This window comes from Nyctereutes procyonoides, unplaced genomic scaffold (genome assembly GCF_905146905.1).
Source record: "Nyctereutes procyonoides isolate TBG_1078 unplaced genomic scaffold, NYPRO_anot_genome, whole genome shotgun sequence".
Classification (NCBI taxonomy): domain Eukaryota; kingdom Metazoa; phylum Chordata; class Mammalia; order Carnivora; family Canidae; genus Nyctereutes; species Nyctereutes procyonoides.
Genome location: NW_026575120.1, coordinates 30,146,451 through 30,153,982, shown reverse-complemented (window position 1 = coordinate 30,153,982; position 7,532 = coordinate 30,146,451). Strand labels below are relative to the sequence as shown.

The 7,532-nt window shown below is 34.7% G+C and overlaps 1 pseudogene; it reads right to left on the bottom strand.

The window, feature by feature from the left end:
* Positions 1 to 465: 465 nt before the first annotated feature.
* LOC129516248 (U6 spliceosomal RNA) lies at positions 466 to 560 on the bottom strand (annotated as a pseudogene).
* Positions 561 to 7,532: the final 6,972 nt, after the last annotated feature.

The window sequence follows — 7,532 nt, the reverse complement described above, 5'->3', positions numbered from 1 at the left end:
ACTTTCTCCTTCTGAAAAATATCTGAGGCCATGTATTTAACACACAAGGCCTCCGATCCTAGAGTTTCTGCCAAAGAGAACTGGCCAAACTACAGTTGGTGTTGAGTGAGTAAGAAGGGCCTTTTGTTGTATCCAGTCAGTGAGATGTTGGAATTATCCAATATAGTAGCTTGTGATAATTACCCCACCTAGCACATATACCATAGGCCTCAGGGACAGATGGAAAATCAAGAGAACTAATGACTTGAAGGAGAGATGTGCTCGAAATATTGAAAGCAGGAGGATAGGTTCCGATGGAGTAAGGAGCCTGGAGTATAGGTGTGTCCATCAGAAAGCAATGAAATGCAGTACTTTGGAGTGAGAGTAACTTTAGGGCCTGGCGATAGAATTGAATGTTGGGGGAAAATGTGGTGAAGGTCCATGGAGGATAAATCATCCACATGGAACCATCCAGGAACCCTTTCCAAATAGATACATTTTTGCCTGTCATCCTTGTGCAGGGGCCACCCTAATCTTCTCTGTATCAGTCCAGTTCTTTAGCATATGCATTGCCAAAGTGATAAATAACTTTTAAACTGCCTTAAACTTAACATGGATGTGCTTGCTCAACTTCATGTGTTTGCCCTAGACCCACAGTTACCAGTTCAAAATCATGGCATTTTGAACACCTATGAATACCAATCAGAGGGATCCCTGGGTGGCGCAGCGGTTTGGCGCCTGCCTTTGGTCCCGGGCGTGATCCTGGAGACCCGGGATCGAGTCCCACGTCGGGCTCCCGGTGCATGGAGCCTGCTTCTCCCTCTGCCTGTGTCTCTGCCTCTCTGTCTCTCTCTGTGTGACTATCATGAATAAATAAATAAAATCTTTAAAAAAAAAATACCAATCAGAGTAAAAATACTACTCAGGCAGTAATATTTATATGGTAATGGAGTATCAGATTATTGTTAAGGATTTCTCTGTCAGTTCCATAGATTAGACTGGGAGATAATTATTTATTACTTTAATGTAAACCCAAGATGATGTTGAACCCTTTGTGGAATGAGGCTGCATGCAAGTTTCATGATACCACAGGGCAGTCAATCATGCAGCCCAATTTGCTCGGCCTGTTCTAGTTTATATTTATTGACCCAGCTTAACTGTTAATGGCACCCATTTGCACATGCAAAAAAGTGTCCTGATGATCAATCTGATAAATATTCAAAGACAACATTTGATATGGCCTGAAGTTTGTTTTATTTCATTTATTTTTTTCTTCCACTCTCATTTTTTTAAATTTATTTTTTATTGTTCAATTTGCCAACATATAGAATACCACCCAGTGCTCATCCCATCAAGTGCCCTCCTCAGTGCCCGTCACCCAGTCACCCCCCCAGCCTCGCCCTCCTCACTTTCTACCACCCCTAGTTCGTTTCCCAGAGTTAGGAGTCTCCATGTTCTGTCTCCCTTTCTGATATTTCCCACTCATTTTTTCTCCTTTCCCCTTTATTCCCTTTCACTATTTATTATATTCCCCAAATGAATGAGACCATATAATGTCTGTCCTTCTCTGATTGACTTACTTCACTCAGCATAATACCCTCCAGTTCCATCCACGTTGAAGCAAATGGTGGGTATTTGTCATTTCTAACGGCTGAGTAGGTGTCCTGGCATTTCTCTGCATCTGCATCTGAAGATTGTTTTAGTTGCTAAGTAATTATGGAGTGCAGTTACGATGTTAATGAGGCTTGAACTTTTAATACTTTGAAATGTGCTTAAAGTTTTCATCATGGTATAACTTGCATATGAATTATTATTATTATTATTATTATTATTATTATTATTATTTTAAAACTGTGAGCCCATTGTACCTTTCTGGCAGTCACAGGGCATTTTTAGAGCAGGCTACCAATCTTTGAGTGACTCAATTTCCAATAAACGGATGAGTGTGGCTTTGTGTGTGCCTTACTTTTTTCCTAGCTCTCTCCATCAGTGGTACATACACAGGGACATATTCTGGAAACAGATCAAGAGAATATAGGCACCAAATATTCTAAAAAGGAACATTACTTTCTATTGGGAAAATCTTAATATTGGTGCTATTTTTAAAAATTATTATTCATTATAGTCTTTCTTTTCAATTTTAATTGGACAACTCATTCGTGAAATTGTCCACGAGGAAAAATATTTCTACTTTTGAGGGAATGAGACTCCTTACTCCCACACAACCAATCCCCAGAAGGACTTCATAAGTAGGCTGCTGCTACATCAGTCCATAATCTGAGTTAGGAAAATTAGGTCTATGACCAAAATTGCTTGATATTTTATTAATGAATACTTTTCTGATTATAGAATGGGTACATGTTTATTGTACAAAAGGCAGACACTACAGAGGAGTATAAAAAGGAAAAACGATTCAAATTTTAAGATATTTTATTAAGACATTGTTCAAAATTTTAAGACATTTTTCAACAGTTTATTTTTCTGTACAAAAATGTACTTTAAAAAGATTTTTTTGGGGAACACCTGAGTGGCTGAATGTCAACCTGAGTCAATTGAACATCTGACTCTTGATTTTGGCTCAGGTGATGATCTTGGGGTTGTGAGATGGAACCCAAGGTCAAGCTCCATGCTGGGTGTGGAGCTTGCATGAGATTTTCTCTCTCCCTCTCCCCCTTCCCTTTCTAAAAAAAAATAATATACATGTATATTATATACAGGTATTTGGAGTCATATTGCATTAACATATTTGTATATAAGTGTTTTTTTTTTTTTTTGCTTACTACCATATGACCTGCCAATTGCACTACTGCACGCTTGGGAATTTATCCCAGAAAAATAAAAACCCATTTTCACACAGAAACTTGAGCATAGAAGTTCACGGAAATTTTTGTTCTTAATATTTGACAACTCTAAACTACCCAAATTTCTTTTAATGATTGAACAGTCCAACAAACTTTGGTCCATTCATACCATGGAATACTGCTTAGCGATAATAAGTAATTACTGACATATGCAATAACTTAGATGAACTCTAAGGAAATTATGCTGAGTGAAAAAAAAGTCAATCTCAAAAGAATATGTGTTGCATGGTTCCATTTATAGAACATTGCTGAAATATCATAATTATAAGATGGGTAACAGATTAGTTACCCAGACTAGTGGTGACCAGGGGTTTAGGATGAGGGGAGGAGGATGTAGATGTGGCTCTACCACAGAAGGAGCTTGTGGTAATGGAATACTTAAATTTCTTGATTTTGATGGTGGTTAAGCAAATCTACACATATTACAAAATTGTTTAGAACTACACAGACAAGTGCGCATATAACACTGGTGAAGTATGAATAATTTCTGTGCTTTGTACCAATTTCAATTTGCTGGTTTTGACAGAGTACTATAGTTTATGTGAGAGGTTATCTGTGTTGGGGGAGGCTGTATTAAGGGTGTGCAGGACCTCCTTGTACACTTAGTTGTAGCACCTGGGAATCTACGATCATTTTATTTTATTTTACTTTTTAAAAGATTTTATTTCTTTATTCATGAGAAGCACACAGAGAGAGACAGGAATACAGGCAAAGGGAGAACAGGATCCCTGACAGGAGCCCGATGCAGGACTTGATCCCAGGGTGCCACAAACTGAGCAGAAGGCAGATGCTCAACTGCTGAGACACCCAGGCACCTGATAATTATTTTAGAGTAAAAATAGTTTAAAGTTAATTGCTTACGCACATTAAAAACATTTGTGTAATATTGAAAAAATCTAGGAAGATATACATGGTTTTTAGTTCTGGGAGGTGTGATAAATTGACATGGGGTAGAGGAAAGGATGCACTACAAAAGTAATTGTGCTACTTTTAAAAATGTGTCATGAGCACGTGTCACTTTTGCAACTTAAAAAAAGAAGAAAGAAATAATCTAAAACTATGTATCATGTCTTAGTTAACTTATTTCTCTTGTTTTAATACTTAGTACTCTCCTTTTCGAAATTAGATATTCACCTATATTTTCTTACATTTTTTATGCTCTAGATTTTGTTCTTAAAACCTTTACTCCTTAACCCATTTTTAATTTTTTTTTAGTGTGTATCATGATTTTTATATAACTTTAAGGCATTTAAAAATAGCTAACTGCTATTCTAGTTCTGTTTGGTCTTCTCATTTATTTTGACACCACAATTATTATATATTAAGTTCTGATATAGACTAGGGTTTGTTTTTGGCTGATCTGTTCAGTTATTGTATTCTGTGGTTTTGATTATTGTAATTGTATGATTTTCCTGCCTGGTATGAAAAACACTTCATTACGCTTTATTTTCAGAATTTTCTTCTTTGCTGGTATAATCCACTTGTCTTCTAGATTTATTTAAGGGCAGTTTCATGGCATCAGAGGAGCTTTTAATTGGTATTGAAATAAAATTATTAATTAACTTGTGGAGGATTTACTTCTTATCTAGGATCTTATAATATCTGTAGGGTTTTTAGAGATTAACTTTTATGTCTCTCAGTTATGTTTAGTAATTTTCTTTATAAGGGTACCACAGTTTATTATTAAAGCCTGGGATTTTTATGCTTTGGGCTACAATTATCAATGATGAATGGGATTTATCTTCCATTTTCTTTTTTAACTGGTTGTTACTAACATATTAAACTTGGCTTTTACACTTTTTTCTTGCATCCAATTATTTTGAAAGCTGTAAAGTTTTGTTGTTGTTGAATTTCCTTTTGTCACTTTCCTTTGTTTATCTCACTAACTCTTCATTTTCAGTAGACAGACTCAATTATCAACTTAAGGGACGATGGCCAGTCTCGTTCCTGGTTTGAGAGGAATGCGTGTAGTGTGTCACTATTGAGACTATAGCTGAATGTTAGTTTTCGATGCTCCTTATCAGGTATTTCTTATATATATATTTTAAAATCAAGAACTGGTACAGAGTTTTTGCAAATGCCCTTAGGGTCTGTTGACTTGATCATGCCATTTTCCTTTGTCAACATTTAGAGATATGAGTTGATAATTATGTTTGTGATGTGTAGTGTTACTTTGCCTATATTGAAATTTTATTCTGTATCAACTGCAGATAATTTAAGTACAATAAACTACATTCCTTTAAATAAAATATCAGTGTGATAAGTCTTGACAGAGGTATATGTCTGCAAAAGTATAGCCGCAATATCATATTTCCATCATTCTTAATAGGTTCTTTGTGCCTGTTTGCAGCCCATTTCTTCTTTTACTCCTAGCCCCAGGCAGCTGCTGACCCATTTTTGTCACTATAGATTAATTTACATTTTCTAGAGCTTTATATAAATGGAATCATACACCGGACACTCTTTTGTCCCTGGTTTCCCTCACTTAGTATAATGAAAAAACACTACTGCGTGTTTGTAATATGTCACCTTGCTGTGGTGTCAGACTGGTGTTTCAGATACACATTTCTGGCATTTTCCTTTCTTCCTTTCCTTTCTTTCTTTCTTTCTTTCTTTCTTTCTTTCTTTCTTTCTTTCTTCTTTCTCTTTCTTTTTTAGAGAGAGAGAGAGCATACATGTGAGTGGGGGTGGGAAGGAAGGGGTGGGTGAGGGGGATGGGAGCAGAGGTAGAGGTAGAGGTAGAGAGGATCCTAAGCAGGTTCCATGCTCAGCATGGAACTGCATGTAGGGCTCAGTCTCATGACTCTGAGAACATGACCAGAGCAGAAACCAGGAGTCACACGCCTAACTGACTGAACCATCCAGGTGCCCCAACTGGCATTTGCTTTTGCCTGGACTGAGCCCCAGAGAAATAACCCAGTCACTCATGTCTGGGGAGATCTCTGTATGCCATTAGTGGTTCCAAAGAACTTAAAAATAATTCCAGAACAACTTAATTGTTTGGATGCACTCATTATTTTGGTTCTCTTATAAATGATGTTCTAATGTAAGAATTCAGTTTTATTCTGTTTCCAACTTTGTCTTTATTTTTGAACATTTTCTATACATCTTAGATTAAAAATTGTGTGGTCTATTGGTGCAATTGTATTTTTGATAACTTTTCTGTGTATTTATGACTTTATTTCATATATTTTGATGCTTTTAATAAGCTCTCAAAGATAAATATCAAGTCTTAAATAATACCTATTTATTAATTAAACAAATTATTTTATAATTTGACCTTTAGCCTACATTTCTGTTGCCATACTAATATTGCCATTCCTGATTTCATTTGTGCTTGAATATAATTCTATGATAATCCTTTTAATTTGTTGATTCTATGTGATTTTATTTTACATGTTTTATTGAAGGCAGTTGAGATTTATTTTTAAGTTCAGTTAAGAAGAGTTCTCCTCAGTAATATACAAAAATAATTAACATTTATTTTTGGAACTTATTTTTAACTTATTTATATTAATCTATAGGATCTTTCTTATATGTCCTATTTTAAATGCTATTTTAAATGCTACTAGAAATGCTTTTGCTTTTTTTAAACCTGAAAAATATTTCTTTTTGCAAAATGTAAAAGAATTAGTTTTGACTTCTTCTTATGCGTGTAAATTAAAAAATTTGTCCTTTTTTTTACTTCTTCCTGGTTTCCAATAATAGCTAGTTTAAGTGAGATTATAGGTAGATTTCACTCATTATTTTAATATTATATATCTTTTAACAGTCATTTTGCATGTATAGCCATTATTGTACCATGATTAAAATAGATATTTAAACCCACATGCTCACTACCAACTATTTTATACCAGTTTCATTCTTTTAAAAGATTTTTCTGAATGCTTGTGTATCATGAATACCTTCATTTTCCTAAGCAAATGAAAATAGCTTGCCATGCTTCACAATTATTGTCATCTGAAACCAACACATTATTGTATTTTCTCTGGTTTGGGGTTGCGTAGTGATGAGTTCAGCCTGAACGACACTTTTCTTTTGAAGATGACTGTATCTTTCTTGCTTGGATACTGACATGATTATTTTCTTCAACTTTTAAAAAATTTGTTTTTTTAGTGTTTCCTTGTTTTTACTTAGTATGGATCAGCTATTTCAGTTTGCAGACTTTGCTCATTTCTTTAAGTGAAGGATATTTTCTTCTAATGTAAATTATAATTTTAATTTTTTGAGTCTTCTTTTCCTTCTGAGATTACTTACCTTTTCATACTCATGTAGCATAGTCAATTTTATATTCTTCATAAATCTTCTCATTTGTACCTTAAAATTATTGATTTGTATTCTAGAAATCCTACTCGTTTGTCCTCCATATTACTGATTTTCTTTTCAGTAGCATTTGTTCTGTCTTTGATATCTTTATAGATTCCAATTCTATGGCTGTATTTTAGGTGACCTTGGAATCTTTCCTCATTTGAGCTAGCTCCCTCTTCAGTTCATTTATCTTTTGCACAACTTGTTCTTGTCTTACTTTTTCTCTTATCAGAGTTGATAATTTAAACTTTTTTTTTGTTGTTGTTAAATAAGGACTTTGCCTACACTAAGTATTTTTCCAAATGTGATACCCCTTCTATTTTACTAATTTTTAAAGGAGAAGAAATCTTGACACAAAATAGTGTTTCTGGAATATCTTAGCCC